Raw genomic sequence first — 27,910 nt, 5'->3', positions numbered from 1 at the left:
TCTTGAGGTGGCAAGAGACACGTACGTGAATTAGAACAGAATGATAGATCATTAACCATTACAATGAAAGTATGGGTAATAATATCTATGGAGTTTCAAGAATGAAGAAAGCAATGTTGGGTGAACCAGTAGAACCATTCCTTAAGCAGGAGTGAGAATTATGCTAGGTCCAGAAAAATGGGTAATATTTGAATGGCAAAGTGGGGGAACACTTGGCAATGGTGTTAAAGGTTGAACCATGAAGCTATTTGAGTAAAAGCTGAGACTCATAACTGGGTCATACTTTTTGAAGAGACCTATAAAGAAGAGAGCCTACAAAGTTGACTAATCTTTGCAAGGTCTGGAGTGAAGGATTCCTGTTTGGGAGAATGAGAGGATAACAGGTTTGGAAGGTGGGCTTTATTGGCCTCCTTGCTGGTCTTTGAGCACAGAAGAAGTATGTTCTCATTTCTGGGCTTTGCTTTTACTATTTCCCACTTGATGGAACATGCTCTTCTTCTACCCATGTGGCTCACTCTCCCATGCAATCAGGACTCCATTCAATTACTGATTCCTTATAAAGCACTTCCTCAGTCACCATGTCTAAAATATCACGTGGTGCCACGCTCTGGTTCCTAATTTTGCTTCATTTTTCTTTATATTTTTCATTAATATTAAAGTCAAATGGAAGTGGATGAAAAACCCCCAAAACAGAAATTTTAAAAAGACAGAAGTTTGTTTTTCCCACATATATACTTAGTCCAGAGGTAAATAATCTAGGATTGGTGTGATTGACATAATCATCAGGGCCTCAATTGCCTTCTAATTTTTTGCTCCATTATCCCTAACATGCAGTCCCCTTGGGCCTCAGTGGCTGCTCCAGCTCTAGCCAGCATGTTCATATTTTAGTTAGCAGAAAAAGGAAAAAGTAATGAGAAAGGCACACTGTCTCTTCTTCAGAACATGTCCTGATATTGCTCACATCTCTTTGGCTTACATCCCTTTGTCCAGAACTTAGTTGAGTAGCCATACAGAGCTCAAGAGAGGCTGGGAAATACAGATTTTATTCTGTGTGGCTGTGCGCCCAGCTAAAATTCAGAGGATAACTTACTGAGAAAGGAGATAAGTGGTTACTGTGTGACAACTCCCAGATTTTGACACAAGAACATATTGACATTATTTTATCTATCTAGTGTCTCTTTTTCCTACCAAAATACAAGGAACTCCATAAAGGCTTGGGCATCAAGAATTGTGACTAGTATGTGGTGGGCACTCAATATTCATTGAACGAATTAATAAATGAGTGGGTTGGAGATTAATTGTGGAATGCATTAAAGGTTTGGCATGATTTTGGAATTCTCTTCCTGTTATGTTAAACACTTGGGGGGAAATAGGATTGTAATAAATGAAGAGTAACTTGAATATGGGAAGATGGTGGCGACTTATGAGAGAAATTGTTTTGAATGAGATTGAAATAGGTTATACTTTTAGTGCCTGATCATAGGACTGCCTGATCACAGTTCAGGGTAGTAGTAGGTTTAAGCTAACCTATTACAATTGCTTCTAAGCAATTGTTTGCTTTGAAGATATTAATCAGGTACCAATGGGAAACCATTTTGCCAAAGCCAAATGAATTTAAATTCCCTCCTAAGATTCTCTAATTGCCCTTCAATTCCTGGCTCTAGCATTTACTGTAGTAAGCTATTAGTTAGGTCTCCTGAACTCTTAGTTTTCTTACCTATAAAATGGAGATTACAGTTTCTACCACATCATGTCATGGACATTTTACATATAACAATTTTAGAAATTTCTGATACTTAATAAAAGCTTAATGAATATTAATTTTTTCATTTACTATTATTATTCCTGCAATATGAAAGTATTAGAACAATCGACTGCATTATTCAGTAAAAAATAAAAATATATTCAGAAAACCCCAGTTTTCCGAGGTAGTCAACTTCATCTGTTTCCAATTTTGTGTTATATAGCTCTACAGGTTGAACCGGTGTCCTCAGCAGATAATAATTGTTATGTTACCTTTGATTTCTAAAATGAAAGGAGATTTTTTTATTTTTTATTATTTTTTATTTTTTTTTGAAAGGAGATTTTTAAAAATTAATTATTTCTTTATTTATGGGGAGAGAGAGAGAGAAACCCATGCAGACTCCACACTGAGGGTGAAGCCTGATGCAAGGTTCAATGCAGAGCTTGATCTCATGACCATGAGATCACGACCTGAGCCGAAACCAAGAGTCAGATGCTTAACCAACTTAGCCACCCAGGAGTCCCTAAAATGAAAGGAGATATTTTAAATAATTGCAAAAGTTTTAAAGAATGTAACACCTTACTTGTTTTTGTTTTTCAGTTATACTTAAAATTGTTTGCCTTACTTTTAAGCTCATTCATACATATCTTTGATCGCTTTCTGGTTTCTGAGTTATTATTTGTTCTGAAAAGAAGAAAGAGCAAATCATTGGTATTGTAACTTTCGGACAGTGTATGCTCTCCATGTGCTTCATGACTAGGCTAAATTTTAGAAAAGAACTCTACGGTTTTTATAAAGCATTTTCAGACGATCCATTCTGAAAGCCAATGCATTTAAATTTTAAATCAAGTCACAGTTAATATATTTCTATTTCATCTGCACAGAGATCTGGCTGTATGTTAAATTTCCCTTACATTTGTCAAATTGCAATCTTCCTTTGTCCTCAGCAGCCCCCCTCCCATCCCCAAGACCCAGGATGCCTCCCCCCCACCCCTCCACACACACACACTCTATATCAGAAAAAGGATCTCAGTACCTACACTTGTCTTGCCCTATTAATTGTCCTATTAATTATTCTTGTCCTTGATGCTTCTTCCTAACCCTAATATAAGCAGAGTAGTACTTTAGGTTTCCCTCAAGGCCCTAAGTATTTTAAATTAAATGGTGCTAACAATAAAAGATGAGATCTTTTCTTGTAGGCAAAATAATGGGATTCTAATGGTAGAACTCGGTGCCTTGGGAGGCTAGTGTGGAGGAAGTTTATGGCTGAACTTGTCAGTGTCTCTGTAACCAAACTATTTCCATTGCTGGGGCTGCCACAGTGTGTTTCCAACTCCTTTGCCACTTGCTACAAGAAAAAAAGAGACTAAATAAGGTGAATTTCACTGCCAATATACCACTAACAAAAATCCACACCATGAAGACCATGAAAGGCAACCTTATTTAGCCAGTGTGGTAAACAATGAGCCCTTTAGCCAAGTGGTAAACAAGGTCTACATTGATCTTCCTCTGACTGAGCAGTTGTTTTTAAATTCTGTGTTTCTCCTTGTCCCATTTTCAGTCTATATTAGGTGACTGTGGGCAGTTAAAGATTAGGGCAGGATCCCGGGGGTGGGGGTGGGGCCAGGATGTGGGAACTGACTGTCTGCTAGATGGGCAGACAACATATCACCATTATTGAGACTCAGTTCTGGAAGGATGCACACATAACCCAAACAGGACAGCTGCCAGGCTAATGTTAAATGACAAATCTGATAGGATGATCAGTTATTTACCAGCCTTCAGGGTGTCATATATGGTGCTAACCCTGGGAGGAGAGAAAGGATAACAAAGCTGTAAAAACTTATAGCCGGTGAGGCTAAGGATGCATGGGTTTTGGTTTGTGTGAAAGGCCTATCCATTCTCCTTATGGCTAATTGGCTTGCTGTATCTTCCATGGTTTCTATTTTTCTACATCGAGGAAGGTCCAGCTTACAATCAATCTCGTTACCCAGACATAGCAAGGGCAGAATAGTTATAAGCAGTGCTGTGCTGATCATCCCACTGGCCAAAGTGAGACAGTACAAGACAGATAGGTGAGTTTGCAACTGGTCTCACTATAGCAAAGGCCTAAGGGCACCTACAGGGGTAAGAGGAACTGTCACAACCGCCATTTAGTTAATGTTTGTTAGGTGGTGCAGTTGGTCACGCATTGGTCTACAGTTTTGTAACCTGCTCTGCCTATAAAGCGAGGGTGAAATGTTTCACCTTAATCTGAAAGGAGAAATCAAGTCCCCCAAATTGTGTGTGTGTATATATGTACTAAACAACATCACATAAACACATATATGCAGTGCTTGTGGTCCCAATCAAAAAGTAAGTGGAAGAGAGAGGAAGAATTAAAACCAGATGAAACTGAGAAAATATGATGTCTAAAGTGGACAAAGAGCTTTCTCTTAAAAAAAAAAAACACAACTTTTAACTTCATCATACTTTTTTAGCCTTACTCTTGCATTACAGAGGAGGAAACTGACATTCTGAGAGATTAAGTAAAACCCCCATGCATCATCTTTGAAAATTATAGAGATGGAATTAACCATTTGTTTTGTCTGATCCAGAGGCTCTTGTATTTTCACTATACTGTGCAGAAATGTCTATCTTCCCAATCTCCGAATTTCTCTGTATTGATATCTTCATAACAAAAATAAAGCAGCATTGAGAACTGTCAGAATAATTATTTCAATGTGCTCCTTATCGATTCCCTTTAGAAGAGAGCATCCCAACATGTGGTTTATTTTGGCTGGGGTCCTTTTTACTTATAACATTTGTGGCTCTTTTCCATTTCATGTGTTTCTCGTTTGCAAGCTTCTAGAGTTCCTCATGGTGTCTATTCTCAGGGTGCTTTCCTTTCCTTCAGCTGTGCAAATACTAAAGTTATTCAAGTGCTGAACATAAACAAATGGAAACATGTGCCATTTGCTGTGCAGACCTCTCCTTCCTTTCCTGTCTGCTGTACCACACACACAAACACACTTACTACCTTCAGGGCCAAAAATAAGAAGCAAATCCAACTCTGGATTAAATAATCCATTTATAGGCAAACCCAGGGTTTTACCTGCCTTCCTCTGCAAATTTATTTCTCTTGCTTAAGCATTTCCTTCTAGGCTCTTAAATTAAGCGTTAAGGTAAACTGAGGTGAAAAGGAGAGTTAAACAGAACCCGATGACCAGCTTGTCAAGGACGGCTCACAGAATAGGGTTGGGAACTTGGAAAGAAAGAAAGTTTCATATACAGGAATATTAAGAAACAAGTTGCCAAAGCAAACCCGCAAATCATTTTTTTTCCTTTGCTTGCATAATCCCAGCATTTATCCAGAACTTTGTCACATTTCCTTTCATGATTCTAGCCAGCCTGTATTTTTCCTACAGTCTATGGAAGCATTTTCTTTGACAGTTTTCTCACCTGCAAGAAAATGTACCCCTGCTATTATATACAAATATAGCATGACCTAATTAAATAAAGGTTCATTAAAGAAAACATGAAGTTTTTTAAAGAATGTATAGTCCACAATTTTTTGCGAAGTCTCTGGATTTCACAGCTATGTATCACATGCTAGAGTATCAGCAGCATTGACTCTAAGATAAGGACAACCATAGCATCAATGTCTTAGAGCAGTTCTGTGGCATGGTGCTTATCACAATGCCTGGCTCATATTAAGTGTGTAATAAAAGTTAACCATCATTATTATTATCATCAAAAGTTTAACTGTAGCATAAACATGTGAAAGGATGACAAGCAAAATATGTGAAGTCACCTTAAATAACAATAGCTTAATTCCCATTTGCCAATGAGACACAGAGAGGTTAGATCACATGCTAAAGGTCACACAGATAGAAAAAACAGAATGGCTCCTTAACCAAGAAAGATGGATATGACTGAGCTGTGGTATTAATACACAGAAATAAAGCATGTGTAGATCAGAAGAGGGATTGCTAAGAAATAAAGCATCCAGAAACGAACAGTGAAGATTCGTGTACTTGTTAAGTATATATCCTATGTGAAAGTGATTTGTCAGTGTTATCACAACCTAATGGCATTAATAAATAAATAAGAATAACTCTCCATATTCTGAATCTGCTCACCATCCAAATGTCCACTAATTTGCTCGTTTCCCATGAGTTTGCCTAAATCCAACCCACCTACTACTTTATTTCATTAAACTATGACACATTTTAAAAGTAAAAAATTCAGTGTCTCGTAAATGTTTGTTGAGTGAGTAAGAGAGTAAAAAAATGAATAAGAAAAAGTTAAAGAAATTAGATAAGAACCAGGAGAGCAAAGTTCAAAAGAAAAGAGGATTTCCAGGCACTGTTAATTTCTACAGAGAGTGACATATGAGAAAAGGTCATTGGATTTGGCAAGAAGTCAGTCTTTGGCAGAAGAGAGACATCATCTTAATGTGGTAGTCACAGAACCCAAATAGAAAGGATTTAAGGCAATAATGAGTGGTTAGGGAGTGTAAGCTGCAAATGGAAACTATTTATTTGAAAGGATTGGCCATGAACTAAAGGGGAGAAAGAGTTCAGTAGCTAAAAGGAAAACAAGTTGCAAGTGTGTGTGAGTGTGTGTGCATGCATGTTTTGGAAGAGGAAATTCGAACATGTTTGGAGATAAAAGAGAAACAAATACTCATCTGTGAAGCAATAAGAATTTTGATAATTTGAGATTTGGAGTGGTACACATCATTGTAGATGTAGGTCTATGATGGTTGATCATTGGGGAGAAATCCTGGTAGGAGGAAAGAAGTATGTGACATGCAATGTTTAAAAGGAAATGTGCAGTGAGATTTGGTATCAGGGCCAGGTGGTGCCATCAGGAGGATCTCCAGCATGCCATCACCAAGATAAATTTGCAAGGGACCAGGTTCTGAGCAGGTCCAGACATGCTAGCTTCCCAACTGCATTAGTCTTAGTAAGGCTGTGCCCCATCAGTTCGTGAAATTACATTTAAGACAGTCATAAGTGGCTGATCCTGACCTCTCTCCCAGCCTTTTCACCTGTATTTCCAAATTGCAATTAGCACTCCCATTTTGGCATCCTACAAACAGCATAACATTAACATATCCCAAACTGGGCTCATCGTCTTTCCTCTCAAATGAGTTCCTCATCCTGAATTCCCCATATGCACATATAGAGAATGTAAACATCACTACCTACACTGCAGACCAAGCCAGGAATCATCATAGAATCTTCTCTTTTCCTTTTCCCCTTACAATCTAATCAAGCACTTAAAATCACTTTTAGTCTGGGGAATGGAAGTCTACCTCAACCCCATTTCTCTCACCCAAAGGAAGAGAGGAGATAATAACTTGTATGTTGTCTCTCAAGACACAAATCTGGCCAGGGTGGGTGGTGACTATAGTCACAGTGTTGGTAGGTCGTACAAGTGGGCCTTGTTCCATTTTTAGTTCTCTATTCCAACCACGCAGCAATGGCTCTAAGGCAACTGCAGTCCGAGCCTTCTTGCTCTTCTCTCCTGTTTTTCATTTCATATGATTGACAAGATTATATTAAAATTATCTTTGGGCTTGAGGTTGTTAGGCTCTCAGGTCTCTACTCATGTTCATTGTTTGGGAACCTGAAGTTTTGCTAACATTAGGTTTTCCCCTCTACCTGATGAACTCTCTTGGTGAGTTTCCATTGATTTTTCCATAGCTTCCATCTACAAATAGTTTCACCTCCTGTAACCTTTTCTGACGTTCCCAAGTAGTTTGTGCTTGCTCTTGGGTCACTTGCTCTTCTGGTTTACGTTGTATTGTGTTTAAATGTACAATACATCTATTATGTATTCAATCTCTTTGTTCTGACAAGTCTCTAATGTTTTATTCCCTAGTAGATTAAGTCACTTTGTAATCCCAGTGCTTATGAGAGTAATGGCATATCGTAGTCATGTGGCAAATATTGGTTGGATAGCATAGTATAATGCATGGCATATGGCAGGAATATAATGGATTTTAGTTCCTCTCACCACTGTTAACTTAACCGTTCATTCTCCATTCTTACCTCTTGATTCCATGATATGCAGTGGTGGGTCAAGAAGTGATACTGCTTAGGAGAAATTTACCTCCCTTATTTTGTGTCAAAACCCTTGAAGCCGAAATAGTGTGCATGCCATGCAAACACAACCTCAATATATCTCGAATATACACATATATCTTCAGTCAAAAATGCATCTTCAGTATTAGAAAGGTTTTCTTTTTTTATTGAAGTATAGTTGACACATAATGTTACATTAGTTTCAGGTGTTCAATACAGTGATTTGACAGCTCTATACATTATGCTGTGCTCACAGTGTACTACCACTTGTCACCATACAATGCAATTATAATACGAGAAGCTTGGTCTCTTGATTCCAGAAAACCATATACTCCTGGTTTTCCTCCTATTTCTTCTTAGTTTATTCATCCAAAAACTATTGATTGAGCAAGTGACATGTATTAGGTATTATTCTAGGCACTAAGTAGTAAATCAAACTTTAAAAATTCCTATCTTCATGGAGCTTACATTCCAGTGGGAGAGATAGGCATAGTGCAAGATAAACAGGTAAAATATACCATATGCTAGATATGATAATTATAAAGAAAAACAATAAAGTAGAGAAGGCAGGCAGCATTGTTGGGGAGAGTGATTGTGATTTTAGAATGACCAAAGAAGGCCTCATTGAAAAGGTGACATTCGAATAAAGACCCAAAGGAAAGGCAAGAGGAAGCCACATGGATGTATTAGGAGAAGAACATTCCAGGAAGAAGGAGCAAGTACCCCAACGTGTTAACATGTCTGGCATATTTGAGAAAAGTGAAGAGGCTAGTGTGACTAGGGCAAAGTAAGGGAGAAAGAAGTCAGGAGATTGGTCAGAGGTACGTTGGTCTTCTATTTCTACATGTATTTCTACATCTCACTTAAGCATCTTCTCAAAAGGTAGCTAGAACCTTTTAAAAATCAAATTTAACTCCTCTGCTCAAAAAAGCTCTGATGGGTTCATATCCTAGAGTAAAATCCAGCCCTAAGAATAGCCTAAAATTATCCTCCACACTCTTACCATCTGATAACTCTCTGACCACATCTTCTATTCCCTCTCTTGCACTTGCTGCTCTAGACCTCCAAATTTCTTTGCTTTGCTCAAACATTCTAGGCTGTTCCTTCTGCCAGGAACACGTTCTTCCAGATATCCGTGTGACTCTGTCCCAAACCACTTCAGGTCTTTACTCAATACCACCTTCTCAGTGAAGCATTCCTTGTCTACCCTGTTAAAAAATACAATACCTCTTCCCTCCAGAATTCCTCCACCTCCCTGATTTAATTTTCTCCGTAATACTAATCACTATCTACCATATTTATGTAAATGCCACGAAGGCACAAACTATTATCTGTTTTTTGTTCTCTGCTGTATTTCTAACACCAAGAATAGTATCTGACACATTGTTGGCACTTAATATACTTTAATAAATGGATGGATGGGATGAATGAATGCAATAAACATACAATCTAAGCAAAAAGTCTGCTTGCTATGCAAATGTTGTTTCAAACTCGTCTCCTATAAGCTCTTCCCTCAAAATTCCCTCACTTAGGCTCCTCCTAAAAAATGCTGAAATGCCCATAGATGGTACAGTAGAAAGTACATGTGGTTGGGGCTCAAGAGTCATACTGAGGGCTTCTTGAGGTCATGCCTATGGCAGGCATTTATAAAAATGAGTAAAGTGTGGTTTTTGTTTTTGAGGATTTCATAGTCCAATTGGGGAGAAAGTTGTACACTATGTGACTTGCATAAAAAGAAAAAGTTTTAATGTAAATATTCACAACTTTCCCTTTGGGTGGCAATTCCTAAATAATTTTTGAGCTATGGCAGCAGAGAGCAGCAAATTTGAAACTTGCTTGATTTACATTAAAGAGAAAGAGGAGTGCTTGAAATTTTTTCTTCTGCAGAAGAAGGCCATATTGGAAGTGAAGGAATTAAATGGTGATAGTAAGATGGATGGAATATGATCAAGCAATAATTATGGGCTGAGATTTTAGCAATAGGGTGCATGGAGGGGAATGAAAAGAAAGATTTTGGAATGGCTTTCATAAGAATTGGAGGAAGCAAGTGGATAAAGAAAAGTTTTAGATATTTATGGGTCAAGCAAAGGAACTGTCCTTTCTTTCCTCTAGAATATTTCAGTTTTATGGCCATTTTTTCTTTGTAAGAGCACCCAAATGATTTGGTTGCAAATATACCTCTAAGAAGCTGAGTTAATTCATTTAACATTGCTATTTGGTGTAGAAAATGTCTTGTTTCAAAATGATAATTTCAGTCTTGCCTAATCACTATGTAGCAGTTCATTCTGACTACAAGTAGCAAAGAAGATGAGGGGCTGTTCTTAGTTTTTTATTAAACCATGCCATCAGCATAGAAGAGAATGTTTGTTAAGGGAACTATTGCATCTGGTACTTTTACAATCAGAATCTATGAATCTATAAGTGTATAGGAAGTTCCTTTTTATCTAAGAAGCACTGCATTTATACTTTCATTAGTTACTGTCTTGAATATTTTCCCCTTTTTTCCTCTTTTGTTACTTTCCTTCTCCTTTTTTTTGGCTGAAATTTTATGTTAAATCATTTTGCACCACAAAAAAATCATAAAATTTCATTAATGTTAAATATTTTTCCCATTCCTCCCCACCCCCATCTTTTTATGGAGGGACTCATAATTGATGAGTGATTGATGAACTGGTCCAAACAAGGACTAGAAAGACAATTGTCTACCTTCCCTGTTGAGGGATCTCTGAGTGGGGGATTTCTGTATCCCACAAGTGGATTATCACAGGATCAATTGGTGGGTGAGGATACGTTATGAAAAAAATCTCCTCAATTTATTCTTAAAATTTCCAAATTGTGTTTACTTAGTTGAATTGACTAGAATGCTAGGGCTCTGAGAGTACTGGGCCAATAACCAGAAGTTCCCAGGTGATGTATATCTAAAGGGAAGCATTGCTACCACCACCACCATCACCACCACTACCATCACCATTTATAACAACTATCATTTCTATACCCCTCATGGTGTATCAGAGACTGTTCTAGTTGTTTTACATAAATTAACTCATTTAATCTTCACAACCCCCTAGATAAGTTCTGTTATCATCGCCTCTTTTTTACAGGTAAAGAACAGAAATGCAGAAGACTAAGTAACCTGCCCTAGCTCAGAAGCATTGTTGCAAACACTCAAACCCAGGTTGTTTGGCTTCACAATAGATGCTCTTTACACTGTCTCTAATAGTAATGAAGGTCCAGACCATCACAATTCATATCTCCCCATTAAATTTAAAATCTTTAAGGTAAACATGTCTTTTACTCTTAGTGAGATGCTTGTTGTCTTACGTATACCTGTTGCTGTAAAAACTTGATGCTTTAGGAATAAAGCCGTTAGCAGAGAGAGAGACCTGAATAACCAATTTAGCTGATTCTGGGACAGATTCTGTTTCCTGTGTGCAGAAAATTTACAAAATAGCCATGAATTGGATCTACTTTTAATGTGGATAACACCACTAAGTCTTACCTTACATAGTTGAGCCTTGAACAGCATGGGTCCAATTATACACAGATTTTTTTCTGATAAATACGGTGCAGTACTGTAAGTACATCATTTTCTCTCCCTTATGTTTTTCTTAAAAACATTTTCTTTTCTCTAGCCTACTTTATTGTAAGACTACATTCTATAATATGTATAAAATACAAAGCACACGTTAATCAACTGTTTATGTTATCAGTAAGGCTTCTGGTCGACAGTAGGCTATTAGTAGTTAAGCTTTGGGGGAGTCAAAATTATATGCAGATTTTTGACTGTGGGGTATTGGGGGGGTTGGTGCCCCTAATCCCCATGTTGTTCAAGGGTCAACTGTATATTTCAATGGCCCATCCCATAGTAAACTGCAGCAGGTGAACTGTCTCTGTGAAGAAAGACTCAGGCAAATTTATTTTTCTTAGGCAACACGCAGTGGGAAAATATCTCACTTAAGAATTTGTTCTTTACCTGTTTACTAAACAATTGCAGGGAAAAAAATAGATGATTTTTTTAAGGAAATATGTATTTACTTAATGTATTTATGTATGTATGAGTCAGTGTATTTAGAAACATTTTTTCTTTTAATGGTCTATTTTCCCCAATTTTATTACTAATATATTATATGTAAGTTATGAAGCACAATTTTAAAATGAATACCTGTGAATATACTGCTCAACTTAAGAAATAGAATGCTATCAATGCTATTGAAGCACATATCCGTCCCTTCTATCTTTTCCCTGCTTCCCTGTCCCTCCCCAGAAGTACTCATAATAATAAATACTTTTAAGTCATTTCCTAGGTCATCTTCATGGTTTTTCCAATGAGCACGTATATATTGCTAAACTTGTAGTTTGCTTTGGGTTATTTTTGAACTTTGTAAAATATTAACAAATTATCTATATTCTTCAGCAACTTCCTTTTCACTGAAAAAAGTTTCTAAGATTCATCCATGTTATGTTATAGCTGCAGGTTAATGATTTTCACTACTGTTTAGTATTCATTGTATGAATATACCACACTTTTACTAATTCAGTCTCTTATTGAGAGATATTTGTTTTGTTTTGTTTTTTTTTCCATTAGAAGCAGTGTTGCTACAAACACTAGTACATGTCTCTTGGGGGGCACTTATGCAAGAGCTTTTCTGGAGAATAAAGCTAGGAGTTAAATTTGGAGCTTGTAATGATTACACCAATATATCCTCCTACTAGCAGCCTTTAAGAGTTCTACTACATTTTGCATCCTCCACAACACCTGGCAGGTGAGACTTTAACCCTGTCATCAATCAAATAGCTGCAAAAGGTGGTTTCATTTGTATTTCCCTGATAACTAAAGTAAGGTTGTGGCCTTCCCAAGTTTATTGGACATTCATTCATATTTCTCTTTGAGAAATGTCTGTTCTTATCTTTGTCTCTTTTTCTATTGAGTTGTTTGCATTTTTCATCTTGATTTTTAAGAATTGTTAAGTAGTCTGGTAACTAATCCTTCCTTAGCTATTTGTAAAGTGAGTACCTTTCTGTTTTCCTTTTTTGACTATGTTTTGACATCTTTTTTTATAGCTTTGTTTTAAACAAAGCTTAGGGCGCCTGGGTGGCTCAGTCGTTAAGCGTCTGCCTTCGGCTCAGGTCATGATCCCAGCGTCCTGGGATCGAGTCCCACATCGGGCTCCCTGCTCCGCGGGAAGCCTGCTTCTCCCTCTCCCACTCCCCCTGCTTGTGTTCCTGCTCTCACTATGTCTCTCTCTGTCAAATAAATAAATAAAATTTAAAAAAAATAAATAAATAAAGCTTAACCTTTTATGTATTTGAAGACATCAAATCTTTTAGTTTATGATTGGGGCTTTTTCTGTCTTTTCTAAACTGTAGTCATAAATCTATTCTATTTTCTTCTAAAATTTACGAAGTTTTGCTTTTTCACATTTAAGGTCTTATTCCATCTGAAATTAATTTTTTGTGGGGTATGAGGTAGTGATCCAATTTTATTTTTTATTCAGATGGATAACACTTGTCCTAGCTTTAATTGTAGAATAGTGCATCTTTTTTAGCTAATCTAGAAATTCAACTTTGTCATATATTAAGTTTTTATATATGTTTAGGTCTGTTTCTATGACAGCTATTATTTTCCATTGGCCCATTAATGTTTTTCCATTTCAATATTACACATTATTAAATTTTATAACTTTATAATGAATCCATATTTGGCAATGCAAGTACTCTCTTCTTGTTCTTCTTTAAGAAGATTTTGGCTCAGGGACGCCTGGATGGCTCAGTCAATTAAGCGTCTCCTTCGGCTCAGGTCAGGATCCCGAGTTCCCGGGATCGAGCCCCTCCCTCATCGGGCTCCCTGCCTCGCGGGGAGCCTGCTTCTCCCTCTGCCTGCCGCTCCCCCTGCTTGTGTGTGCTCTCTCTCTGACAAATAAATAAAATCTTTAAAAAAAAGAAGATTTTGGCTCATTGTGGATCTTCCACATACATTTTCAAATTATCTTGTTCGGGTCAAGAACTGTGAGAGCAGTGAGATTTTACAATATTTGCAAGCCAACAGGTTATCTTACTACAGTTTCATAGATACTGGCAGAAGATACGAACTCCTGTGTCAGAGATAAAGGACTTTAGTTAAGGCACAGCAAGCAGCCTGAGCTTCATGTTTGCATCAGTTCTTGTTTCCAAGTGCAATTGGGCAGCATGGATGGGTTCAGATGGATGCCTGCATATGCACTGGGTTGCATTTTAGGAGAGAAACCCTAAGCCTAGGGAACTTGAATCTTTTTTAATTGGCAGTAAATGTTGACTGCTTTTTGTTCCAGAAGGAGACACTGTATCTTCCAAGGCTATTCACTATACAAATATCCCTGACAAGTTAATCCAGAACAAAAGACAGTGTCTCTTATCTTTTAATTTTTCATGTATTCTCTTATTTTTAAACTTTCTGCTACAGCTACAGTATGCCCCCTTTTCATTCCTCATACTGTTGATTTTTCACTTTACGTTTTTGCTTGAATCAACTTTGCTGGGGTTTGTTAATTTTATTAGTCTCTCCAAAGACCAACATTTCATTTTGTTTCTCTTCTATTACATGCTTGTTTCTATTTCCATTCTTTTCCATATGATTTTCCTCTTCCAGCTTTCTTTGGGTTTATTTATTATTTAATTCCAGTATTTAAAATTTTTTTATTATACTCTTCTCTTTAACTCTTGAGTTACCATAATTGTGGTTAAAACTTTGCAAACAGAGAGAATTATTTTTAGCTCTCATTTTATTTTTAATTTCTGTGTTCTGTGATAAGCTATCAGCTACAACAAACAATTCCAAATTTCAAAGGGCTTAACGCAGTACAAGTTTATTTCTTGTTCATTCAAAGTCCATCCTGATTATTTCTATGTATGACACAGAGAGTAAGCTTCTTCCCTTTTTTAAATTGCCAACATTCTCAATGTGCAGCTCTCTATGTTTTAGATGAAAAGGAAGCAAGAGTGTACAAGATTGCACAGGATATTCTGTGTTCAGAACTGAAATTACATGCATCACTTCTTCCTACATTCCATAGGACAGAGCTAAGTCTTCTAAATATAAAAGGGATTCTAGGGGTGCCTGGGTGGCTCAGTTGGTTGAGCGTCTTGCCTTTGGCTCAGGTCATGATCCTGGAATCCCAGGATCGAGCCCCACATCGGGCTCCCTGCTCAATGGAGAGTCTGCTTCTCCCTCTGACCCTCCCCCTTCTTGTGGTCTCTTTCTCTCTCTCTCTCACTCTCTCTCTCTCAGATAAATAAATAAAATCTTAAAAAAAAAAAAAAAAGGATTCTAAAACTGGGGTTTAACTCTATGACCAGGACTGATAGGAAAATCAGAATTCTTGCCACGATTTCTAATGGTCAGAAAATGTGTTCTGTATGATACCAATTCTTTCCGATTGCTGGATGCAGACTTCTATATATATCAATGAAATCAAACTTGATAATTTTATTGTTCAAATTATTTGCAATATTGGTTTTTCTTTCTTTTATTAACTCCATTTTGGTTTTTATTGAAATACATTTGACATACAACGTTGTGTAGATTTAAGGTGTATGTGTTGATTTATAACATTTATGTTATAATATGATTGCCCAACTGTAGTGATAGTTAACATCTTTATCATGTCACATAATTATCATTTCTTTTTTGTGGTAGGAATAATTAAGATCTAGTCTCTTAGCAAGTTTGGCAATTATAATACAGTATTGTTTGTATATTCAGTACACCGTGCTTTATAGATCTCCAGAACTTCTTTATTGGTTGCAACTTTGATGGTTTTATTACTCTAAGTATTTTTTTTAAGATTTTTTAATTTATTTAACAGAAAGAGATAGCAAGAGCAGGAACATGAGCAGGGGGAGTGGGAGAGGGAGAAGCAGGCTTCCTGCTGAGCAGGGAGCCCGATGCGGGGCTCGATCCCAGGATCCTGGGATCATGACCTGAGCCGAAGGCAGATGCTTAACAACTGAGCCACCCAGGCTCTCCTTATCTACTCTAAGTATTAATGACTAAAAGATATGTGTTAGATATTTCCCACAAATATTTGCATTTGTCAATTTCTCTTTGTAGTTCTTTTTGTTTATATGGTATTTATTTTGAGGCTACGATATCAAATAATACAAACCTATAAATGTGATATTCTTTTGATTATACCTTGTTATTTTTATAGAGTTTTCTTCTTTACTAGTAGTATTTTTTTCCTTGAAAGAATAATTTTGGGGGCACCTGGGTGGCTCAGTTGGTTAATGGTCTGCCTTCAACTCAAGTCATGATTGCAGGGTCCTTGGATGGAGCCCCACATCCAGCTCCCTGCCCAGCGGGGAGCCTGCTTCTCCCTCTGCCACTTGCCCTGTTTGTGCTCGCTCTCTCTCTATTAAATAAAATCTTTTTAAAAAAAGAATTTTGTCTGACATTAATTATGGCTATATTACTTTCTTTTGGTTAAATTTGCTTGGTTGTCCTGAAACTCTGACTAGATGTATTTTAGACTTCCTCTGTTTTCTTTATGTCTTCAACTCTTTTTTTTTTTTTTTTGTTATGCAATATGGAATATATTATCATTGTCAAAGCTTCAAATGATACAGAAATATAAGGAATATACATTTAAGTTTCTTTTTTTTCTTTCATCCTTTCTTTCTCATCTCTCAGTCTTTCTTTCTTTCTTTCTTTCTTTCTTTCTTTCTTCTTTCTTTCTTTCTTTCTTTCTTCTTTCACTTTTTTGATGTAATGTTCCATGATTCATTGTTTGCATATAACACCCAGTGCTCCATTCAATACGTGCCCTCTTTAATACCCATCACCAGACTAACCCATCCCCCCACCCCCTCCCCTCTAGAATCCTCAGTTTGTTTCTCAGAGTCCATCGTCTTTCATCGTTCGTCTCCCCCTCCGATTTCCCCCCCTTCATTTTTCCCTTCCTACTATCTTTTTTTTTTTTAAACATATAATATATTATTTGTTTCAGAGGTACAGGTTTGTGATTCGTCAGTCTTACACAATTCACAGCGCTCACCATAGCACATACCCTCCCCATTGTCTATCACTCAGCCACCCCATCCCTCCCACCCCCCCATCACTCCAGCAACCCTCAGTTTGTTTCCTGAGATTAAGAATTCCTCATATCAGTGAGATCATATGATACATGTCTTTCTCTGATTGACTTATTTCGTTTAGCATAATACCCTCTAGTTCCATCTATGGTGTTGGAAATGGCAAGATTTCGGGGTTTTTTATGGCTGCATAATATTCCATTGTATATATATACCACCTCTTCTTTATCCATTCATCTGTTGATGGACATCTTGGCTCTTTCCATAGTTTGGCTATTGTGGACATTGCTGCTATAAACATTGGGGTGCATGTACTCCTTCGGATCACTACATTTGTATCTTTGGGATAAATACCCAGTAGTGCAATTGCTGGGTCGTACGGTAGCTCTATTTTCAACTTTTTGAGGACCTTCCATACTGTTTTCCAGAGTGGCTGCACCAGCTTGCATTCCCACCAACAGTGTAGGAGGGTTCCCCTTTCTCTGCATCCTCGCCAACATCTGTCGTTTCCTGACTTGTTTATGTTAGTCATTCTGACTGCTGTGAGGTGGTTCCAAAGAAGACATCTAAATGGCCAACAGACACATGAAAAAGTTCTCAACATCGCTCAGCATCAGGGAAATCCAACTCTTTTTAAAAGTATTTCCCATCTTTTTATCTCTATTGCTGTATTCTGTGTAATTTCTCTTTTTGCATAAGAATTTTCCATGTTATTAATTGTATCCACCATGGTATCTATCTGCTGCTTTTAATCCCTACATTGAATATTTACTTTTAATTATTATACTCTTATTTCTAGATCTCTTTTCCCAAATCTACCTAATCTCTTGCTTATTAGTGAGGTTTTTACCTTCCCCCTTCCCCTTTTAAAACTTCTTTAAACATATAAATATATTTTCTAATATATTCTCTGTATTTGTACATTTCCAGTATTCAAGTTCCTATTGTTTATAGTTTCTATAACAATGTTTGTGGTGGATTAGTTTTTTCTCATGTGTTTTGTGATTTTTCTTTTATTGCAAACTTTTCTTCACAATAAAACGCAATCTTTTGGACTCTAATTCATTCCTCCAGGGAGGATCTGTGTTTCTTTCTGGCACCCGTATGAGGACATTACAGACCTGGGTCTAGTTTAAATGGGTCCAGAAATGAAAATTTTTAGCTTACAATTTTCCATATCATGTAAACAGTGTAAATTTTGATCCTAAATGCATGGCTAAAACTTCCAGGGGCTACAAATTCTCAGGAGAGCTTTGGCCCTGTATTTAAATCTCTTTTAGACAATTTTCTTTGCTGCTTGCCTCTGTGAAGGGTTGTTTATTCAAGTATTTCCAGTGAACTCTTTTCCTGCATACCTGGCTTTTCCTGAGCATGGCTTTCATGCTGGAGGGTCACTAATGGAGTTTTCTGCTCTGGGAAGATGCAAAGTTCTAGGCATCCTGGATATATAGATTCTCCCAGGGCACCCAACTGCTTCTCACTTACTTCCTTAAACTCATACTTCTGCTTAATTCCTGGAAGCCTCCTCCATTTATTGTATACAAAGTATATATATATACGAAGTATAGTATGTATATATACATTTATACATTATATACGAAGTGCTTTTAGGATTTTACCTAGCATTTTTTCAGTGAATTAAGAGAATTCTGAATGAATGTCTTTGTTATTTTTTAAGTAGCATTTAAATACAGTTGAAATCAGTACAGATATTTGTGGGAGAGATCATAATTTTTGCAATCTATTGCCAATGTGGGGTGCCTTGGTGAATTGTGGGTCCCTTGAAATGACTCCTCCACCAATGATCAGAATTGGTGAATTCTGAATGGCATATAGATTGGAACTACAGCTCATATGAGGCATGTGAAAACGCAGTGCTTGCTCTCCCACTGAGTGACTTTGTTAGCCTCTCTGGTGTCAATCCACCTTTTGGGGTTTGAGTTGTCTCCTCTCTAAGAGGCATTGGTTTATCTAGGATCTCTTCTCGAGCGGTATGGGTTACAGAGGTTCTGGGAGATACTGAGCTCTTTGACACCCACCCACTGGCAGCAGGAGCCCCATTGCCGGTCATCTGTAGTCTCCGACAGTCTCATCTCTTTATCCCAGTGTGCCACACAAATAGCATTTTCTGTGTGCACTTTGTTGAGGAAAAGGTTAAAAAATATGGTCTAGAAAATCTTCTAACAGTCTTTCTGTCTCTAAAACTCTTGATTCTAAAGTTAACTTTAGAAGTGATTAACTATTAATGCATTTTTCTTCTCTGGGCACTTGTTCAGTGAATGAACATACTGTACGCAAGAGAAGGGAGGGTGGGTTTTATATAGAGTTGCTTTGAACTGAAATCTTCAAAAGGAGTTGCATATTTTTTTGAATGAGGAAAATCCCAAGAATTTTGGGCTAAGTGACTTGTTCAGAGCCAGTAATGCCAATCTAGGATAATAGTTCTGCTGATTTGATTTGAACAAGCCAAGACCCTTGATGGCTCCTTGGACACAAATCATATTTTTTTATAACTAGTTTCATTGTGCTTCTTCTCCTCTTCACTTATTTCCCCCATGAGTACAGTATTATAGAGACAGCTTACATGACTTCATGTCCTTTTCTTTCTTCCTTTTGGTCTATATTTAAATAGTTGATGCCTTTGTTTTACTTTTTGTTTTCAATCCCTCCATTTCCCTGGTATTTTGAACAGCTTGAAATAACAGAAGCTGATTTCACTTCCCAAAGACTCATACGCATAAAACCTATGAAAAACAATGATTGGTTTTATTGATACCTGAAAGCATGGGTCCCAACGTGCTCTACTTCTGGCTGTTTCCAGCATGATCCCGAGTCATGCTTTAAGAAGAATGTTTAGCACTCAGCAACCCAGAGTTCAGTCTGGCCTGGAACTGAACTGCATTCAGTCTGGCATTGTTTATGTTGGGATGTAGCATGTTTTTAAAACAACAGATTCCTCTCTCCACTCCACTCCTACGAAATCTGAGCCTCCATTAGTGGGGGTCAGAGAAGGCAGTTTTACAAAACATTAGTTTTAGCTTTTGGGATGACTTCTCTGGAAACAGCTGAAAGAATGAATCACTCAGCTGAAAAATGGAGGAAATGTTTAAAAAGACTTTGTAGAAGATATATATATATATATATATATATATATATATATATATATATATTTGTTCTTGAAGGCTATATCAAATATTTGCCTTATGAGGAACACTGGGGCAGGATATTTTGGTCAGAAGGAGTGGCATGAGTCAAGAGTGAGACCCCATGGCATATCTTTGAGAACTGTGAATGATCCCCAATATATGAGATAGAAATAAGATAAGATATAAGATAAGATATAAGGCTGATCCCTGATATAAGAGATAGAAATGACAGAAGATGGGTCAGGAAAGTATATTAGGACTAAATTGTGAAAAGTCTTGAATGATAAGGAATTGCATATTATTTCATAGGCAATAAAAGTCACCAAAAGATTCATAAACATGACAATAATGTAGCAAGATTTTCATTTGATAATATAATCATGGCAGCAATATGGAGGGTGCATCCAAAGGAAAAGAAATTGGTGGCAATGAGACCAATTACAGATTATTAGAGTAGTTCAGACAAATGATTATAAGGCAGTAGGTAAGGACACAGAAAAATGGGGCATAGATTTGAGATTATTCATTTATTCAGTAAATATTTGTTGACTATTTATGTGGTAGGGCCTGTGCTAGCTGCTAGAAAAACAAACAAACAAACAAACCAAACTATAAATGTTCTAAGACAAATAAAAAATAGGTAGTGTGGGTGTGTGCATGTGAATGTGTGTGTATATGTATATGAATAGAAGAGCTATTTTTAAAATAATGGTATTTTCTTTGTAGAAGAAATATAAATAATTTTACGTTTTCATTAAACATTATTGGATTTTCTAAGGTGTCTACAATGAGAATGCTTCACATTGTTTAAGTGTTATAATTTAAAAATGTATATATTGGTTTGCCTCCCAGAATAGTAGTGAGAAGATAGATGTGTGAACAAACAACTAATAGCTCTAAGGTAATTGTTATGATAGAGAGATGTTGACAAATTACTGAAAGCATGTGAGCACTAGCATCTAAGTGTGCCATCAAGAGACAGAGAATCTTCATGAAGGATGCAGCATTTCAAGTGAAGCTTGTAAGATCTGTGAGATCTTCTTACAGAGAAGAGATACTCCAGATAAGGGGAATAGCATTGGAAGATTAATCCTAGTGAAGAGGCAGGTGTCAGATTCTGAAGAGTCTTGTATTTTTTGCAGAAGTGTTCAGAATTGATCTTATACCGCATTATGAAAATGCAAGCAGAAAAAAGATATGCAAATGTTCATCCCATGAAAGCCATTCTGGCAGCAGTATAGAAGTTAGGTTAAGGTGACGTGGACCCTGGGATGAAATTAGAGGCAGGCAGGAAAATCAGTAAAGAAACACCTGTGGTAGTTTAGGTGATAATTAACAGGCAGTAGTGATTTGATTGGTTGGACAGTGTGTGTGTGGGGGGGGTTGTGTGCATGTGCGCATGCGCATGACACATGTGGTTTGCGGGTAGATGGTCAAAGGAGCAGAAAGAACTTACGAGGTCTATCAAATCACTTTTTTTTCCCTCAGATGAGGGGATAATGGTGTTATTCACCATAATAGGAAATATATGATTAAGAGATTGGTGGGAAATTAGGCTGAGTTTAAGGTACATGTGGGATATCCAACTGGAAAATTTTAGTAGGCAGATGTATATATGAATATAGACCTCATGAAAGAGATAAAGAGGTAAAAAATCAGTAAGATTTGATGATTGATTATATGCAGTTGGAGGGGATGGTTGTGAGACTGCCATCCAGTCAAGTTTTTGAAATTCAGTTTGCAGTTGTTCAGAAATAGAAGATGATAAGACAAAGAACAAACTTGTAGTTGTTTCTCAAGACAGGGCTCTGTTGTGTCCATCATGACCATGAGGCTTTCTTGCTCTCTTCTGGGCATGGTAGATTATTTTGTATCTCCTTCTCATTTAAGTCCATCATCGCTTCCTTTTTCTTATGGTGAAGTATTGCAGACCCAGAAGTGAGCCACCAAAGGGAAGTGGAAGCCTGGAATATGACGTTGTTTCCATAAACTCTCAACTGCTATGAGTCATATTGGTTATATCTTTTTGTTTCTTAAGAAAAAGTGCAAAGAAATGAGCAGTTAGGCTTTCAAGGTTTTCTTGATCTTGTCTTCTTAGATGGAAGAGATGAGTGGATTTTAAGAGAGACAGGTGGATAAATTTTTAAGAGTTTTTTTTTTTTTTCCTGAAAGAATAAATGAATCATATGGTTTGATTATGTATGTATTTATTTATTTATTTACCTTTTAAAAAGATTTTATGTGTCAGAGACAGAGAGCACAAGCAGGGGGAATGGCAGGCAGAGGGAGAAGCAGGCTCCCTACTCAATCCCAGGACCTTGGGATTATGACCTGAGCCAAAGGCAGACCCTTAACTGACTGAGCCACCCAGTGTCCCTGGTCTGATTATTTAAATACCTACCTCTGGTAATGATAAAATTGCCAGCTGATTCACATATCTTTTCAGATTCTTATTCTTAGGAGAACTAGTATTTGTGTCTATTGTATAAGAGTCATTGTTCTAGGTACTTTGCATATTTGAATGAATATGATGTGCACAACAGCTCTGAAGGTGAGGTAGATACTATTGTTATATACCATTTTATGGATTAAGAAATTGAGAAATAGATTAAGCAATTTGTCCTAGTAAGTGACAGTTTGACTCAAAACTTTATGAGCTTAATCCTGATGCTCTAGTGTATATTAGTTACTTTAAAAGAATTGATGAAAAATCATGATAAGGGTTATAGATGTATTTTCTTGAGTTATAAGTATATTTTTAAAGAGTTTGAAAATATATATAAAAATATCATAGGTGCCTCATTACATATCTTTACTAAAGGGTGTGCAAAATCATTACAATTTTTAAAAGTATTTTACATGTCATTTGATATTCACAACAATCATATGGGTAAAGCAGAGAACAATACTTTTGTCCCCATTTTCAAATGAGAAAATGAGGTTCAACAAGATTAAATGACTTAACCCAAGGTTGCATGGCAAATAGTAAAGTTGGGACAAGAATTTAGATTTCTCTAGTGTTCTCCCCTTCAAGCCATCTTCCTGCTTTCATAAACAGTAATCCCATGACACCTTTGCAGGGTAGAGGAAGCATGGGGTAAAATGTGACATTTTTTGAAATGGGTGTTTTGCTGAATCACAGAAAAGTGCAAAGTAAGGTAAACATTTACTATTGGTACAGTATTTAATACCAAATCTAAATTTCAAGTGAAGAGCAGCTAAATAATTTTATTCATTTATCTATCTATCTATCTATCTATCTATCATCTATCTATCTCTCAGAGCTACAAGATTCAGTCTTACAAATCCAGTTTTAGAAATGACAGTTTTTCAAAATGAATATTTTGGAAATTAGACTATTTTCATTGCCTGTTGCTCTTTTAAATATTTTTTCTTAAATAAATTTAAAGTTTCTGAGAAGAATCAAAAATTTTATTTGATCTTATTTAAGGCCATTCTAAAAACCAACCTCTCGATGTTATTATTCACTGAGAATAGTATTGAAATATGAGAAGATTCAAAATTTTACTTGATCTTATTTAAGGCCATTCTAAAAACCAATCTCTCAATGTTATTATTCATGGAGAATAGTTTTGAAATAATTCATTGTGATTGTATCATAGATTAGTACACTTCATCCCTTCTGATTTTTTGTTTGTTTTTAAAATTCACAATACCCTTTGGAAGTTAATCACTTTGCTCAGCTACACATTGTGCATTAATAAAATCATAGTGTTTAGAACATTCTAGAGCCATCCTTTCCAAGTTCCTACTTCAGTTCAGTAAACCATGTTTCCTTCCAGGCATAGTGATTTTCTGGAACTTACTCTGAGAGCAAGAACAATAGAAATGCCCTGAGCTTGTTACAAATCTGAGAAATAACTATAGGAGAAAATTCATAAATGAGATATATAGAAAGACAAATAAATTAAGGGAGTGGACGAGGGTAGAGAGGGAGGTGGTAGCAGGAGCTAAAAAATTAGGACAGCTTCTTTCTTGCTGGTTTACTCTTCCTGCAGAAAAAGTCTAATCACTATGCTCTCAGAGGATTTAAGAACATGACTTCTGGCTAGCAGCCATGTGGTGGAAACATTTGCAGCTCTTCATCCTTGAGTTAAATTTTGTCTACAGTGAAGCAGATCAGATGATGAAGGAAAGGCTGGTTACTGAAGTCACATGAAGTTGGTCTACTTATTTTTTACTTTAATGATGCCAAAGTTATTCCTAGTTTACTGAGAACCAGAATGGCTTTACAGGAAATAAAGGCTTGGGCCCTGAGTTTGGAACCACATTCAGTCATGTAGACAACGATAGGCATTGCAGCACATGGAAATAAAAGGTAACAGTGGCTTTTTTTTTTTAATTAATTAATTTATTAATTAATTTATTTATACGAGAGCGAGTGCGTGTGCACACAGGAGGGCCTGGTACGTGACAGGGGTGGGAGAGGGACAAGCAGACTCGTGCTGAGGGTTCCATCTCACGACCCTGAGATCATGACCTGAGCCGAAGTCAAGAGTTGGACACTTAACCCACTGAGCCACTCAGGTGCCCCATGACAGCGGATTTTTAAGTTGGTGCTGTAGTGTCCCTGGATATAATCACTCCATAAATTCCCTCACTTTGTATCATGAATGGGACAATCCTTTTTTTCACATATACTTCTCAGCATGCAATCTTTCTTATTCTGATGGCTATTTTTCTATTTACCATATCTCCCATACCAAAGCTGTGGTGTTACAGATGGGGAAGGTGAGATAGTATAGCTTAGGGTAATGGAAAACCCACCCTTCCTTGCCCCTGCCCTCCTACAGACAGTCTTATATATGTCTTCCTAAAAGCCAAGGAAATTCTCTGTTTTCCTATATTTTATTTGATTTTTTCTTTCTCCTCTATGTTCTTACAGCATTTAACTCATACCTGTGATATGGAATCTGCTATCTAATATGTAGGTTTTATATTTTTTAAAAGATTTTATTTATTTATTTGAGAGAGAGAATGAGATAGAGAGAGAGAGCACGAGAGGGGGGAGGGTCAGAGGGAGAAGCAGGCTCCCCGCTGAGCAGGGAGCCCGATGCGGGACTCGATCCCGGGACTCCAGGATCACAACCTGAGCTGAAGGCAGTCGCTTAACCAACTGAGCCACCCAGGCGCCCCTAATATGTATGTTTTATACTTGTCTCTACTGCTTGATAATAGCCATCACATTATATTCATCTTTGTATTGTTCTCTAACACCCAGCAAAATTACTCCTGGTACATAGTAGACATTTAATAATTGTACAATGAATAAATGAGATCACTATTTCCATACATTTTCTCTGCTTCTATTTTTTTGCAATGCATAAGATATATTCTTATATCTTACCTTTTTAAGAGACAAAATTAGATTTTGTTATTTGAAGAATGTGCTAAATCCTAGATCATTCCTTTCTTGATGATCAGGATAATAGTCAACCAGCAGCAAGCTCCTGAGAGATTTTTAGAATCATACCAGAATCAGATACCAGTGAGTCCAGATGTACATTAGGAAGAAAAGTCATCATTAGTTGATTATCACTTTTGGTGCAAGGTTTGTCCTGGTCCTGTTCTTGTAAGGTCCTGCAAGCCCTGTTTCTTGACTGGCATGTTGATTAGCCTTTATGATGTGGCTAGGGAATGGGGATGGTTACTGATGGTGATGATGATAGCTATGGACATACTAGGCACTGTACTTTCCACATGCATTATTCCATCGAATTCTATAGTGCAGGCACAGAGAAGGTAAGTGATTATCTCAATATCACACATTAGCATGTGAGGGAGCCTAGCATCCAAACCCCCACAGTTTGCCTCTAGCCCTTACACTTAACCACAACATATTCTGTTCCTGTCAAGTTTTTCTTTCTGGAAACAGAGAGTGAATTAAAATGACAAATGGCAAATTGAATCTTCTTATGGAAATAAAATTAGTATAGGGCATTATTTCCTATGTATTTTTAATGACCCTTGACCTAATTTTTAATAGAAGTGACTATGAATATATTTAACCTATTGATTCGTGTGCACAGCAAGTACCAGTATATGTACGTGAATTAAATAGGGCAACTAAGTAATGAAACATTTTAAATTACAATAATTGTATACTATTTCATTATACTGTTTGGAAGAATTCTTATCTTCTTAATCTATGCCTTATTTTCTACAAATCAGAAGAGGAAATAATAGTTTTTATTATAACTATGCAATTCAGAAAGGCTTCTTTGGAGGCATTTACAGGCATTCTCAAGGAGGATTTTGTGAATACTGAGCCACTTCAAAGGTCTTTGCAGCTTTCCTTTTCATTCAACAAAGCTTCCTACAGAAAGAACAAACAGAGAAGATCAAATTCTTCATTATTATACATCTTTCAAAATGAAGATCTTTCTACTTTATTTTATTATTTTTTAGATCATTCTATTCTTGTTATTTCATTGTCATTCATAACTTTATCTTGGAACCCTAGCTGAATTTTGAATTATTTAATTCTTTACCACAATATCACTATACAGTTGACCTTTGAATAACATGGGAGTTAGGGGCACCAACCCCCATGCTGTTGAAAATCTCTGTATAATTTTTGACTACCCCAGAGCTTAACTGTTAATAGCCTACTGTTGATCAGAAGCCTTACCAATAACACAGTCAATACATATTTTGTATGTTATATGCATTATATGCTGTATTCTTAAAATAAAGTAAGCTACAGAAAAGAAAGTGTTATTAAGAAAATCATAAGGAAAAGAAAATACATTTATACCACTGTACTGTAAAAAATCTGCATGTAAGTGGACTTGCACAGTCCAAACCTGTGTTGCTCAAGGGTCAGCTCTGCGATATATTTTAACCCTGAAAATTTTGTCATTAATGGTGTTCAAACTGAAACATGACTCAGATTGAATCTGAATCCAGAAACAGAAAACTCTTGATCTTGCTTTCAAATCCTACATTTAGTTTTCTGATTGTATATAATACTAGTTTTCAAATGGGTAATTTTGTCCCCCAGGGGGCATTTGACAATGTCTGGAGACATTTAACTGTCAGGACTTGAGGTGCTACTGGCATTTAGTGAATAGAGGCCAGAGCTGTGGCTGATCATCCTCTAATCCAGAGGACACCCCCACCCAGTTATCCCATCCAAAATGTCAAGAGTGCTGAGGGTAAAAACATCTAGTTTATTAAAACTCCTATTGAGAACATTGCTTTGCTACCTTTTCAGCTACTTTAGAGGATTTTTAGGCTCTGTATGGAAAAGTTATTAGGTCTGATTTATAAGGGAACTTACACATTCAAAAGAAAGTTGTGCTTCAAAGTCAAAGAGACACAAGGCAAGAATGAGAACCAGACCCTAACTTGAGGAGTTTGGTTTTTTTCCAGGAGAAGGGAGGTTTTTCCCTTTTGAAAGCAGGAAAGAAGGAAACAATGGGCGAAGGTGCAGATAATTTTGAAGATGTGCAGATATAAATTTCCAGATGTTTGTATCAAATGTCTCCTATTTACTCTGAGATAAGAGGTGAGATCATCTGTTGGGAGAAAGAGAGGTAGCAGTGGTAACCTAGGAGGTTTAAGAATAATAGAAGTTGAGGGGCGCCTGGGTGGCTCAGTTGTTAAGCATCTGCCTTCAGCTCAGGTCATGATCCCAGGGTCCTGGGATCGAGCCCCACATCGGGCTCCCCGCTCAGTGGGAAGCCTGCTTCTCCCTCTCCCACTCCCCCTGCTTGTGTTCCCTCTCTCGCTGTATCTCTCTCTGTCAAATAAATAAAATCTTAAAAAAAAAAAAAAAAAAAAAAAGAATAATAGAAGTTGAAATAGCCACTGTAAAGAATGGGCAGTGGCTGTTTTTGAAGCTAAAGGGACAGGTG

The 27,910-nt window shown here is 36.9% G+C and overlaps 1 long non-coding RNA gene across 1 annotated transcript in view; it reads left to right on the top strand.

The window, feature by feature from the left end:
• LOC118535454 (uncharacterized) overlaps positions 1-27,910 on the top strand; it is a 92,211-nt gene that overhangs the window by 54,575 nt on the left and 9,726 nt on the right. The window lies entirely within an intron of this gene.

Source organism: Halichoerus grypus, chromosome 3 (assembly GCF_964656455.1).
Source record: "Halichoerus grypus chromosome 3, mHalGry1.hap1.1, whole genome shotgun sequence".
Lineage (NCBI taxonomy): Eukaryota > Metazoa > Chordata > Mammalia > Carnivora > Phocidae > Halichoerus > Halichoerus grypus.
This window is presented reverse-complemented; position numbering and strand designations above follow the sequence as displayed.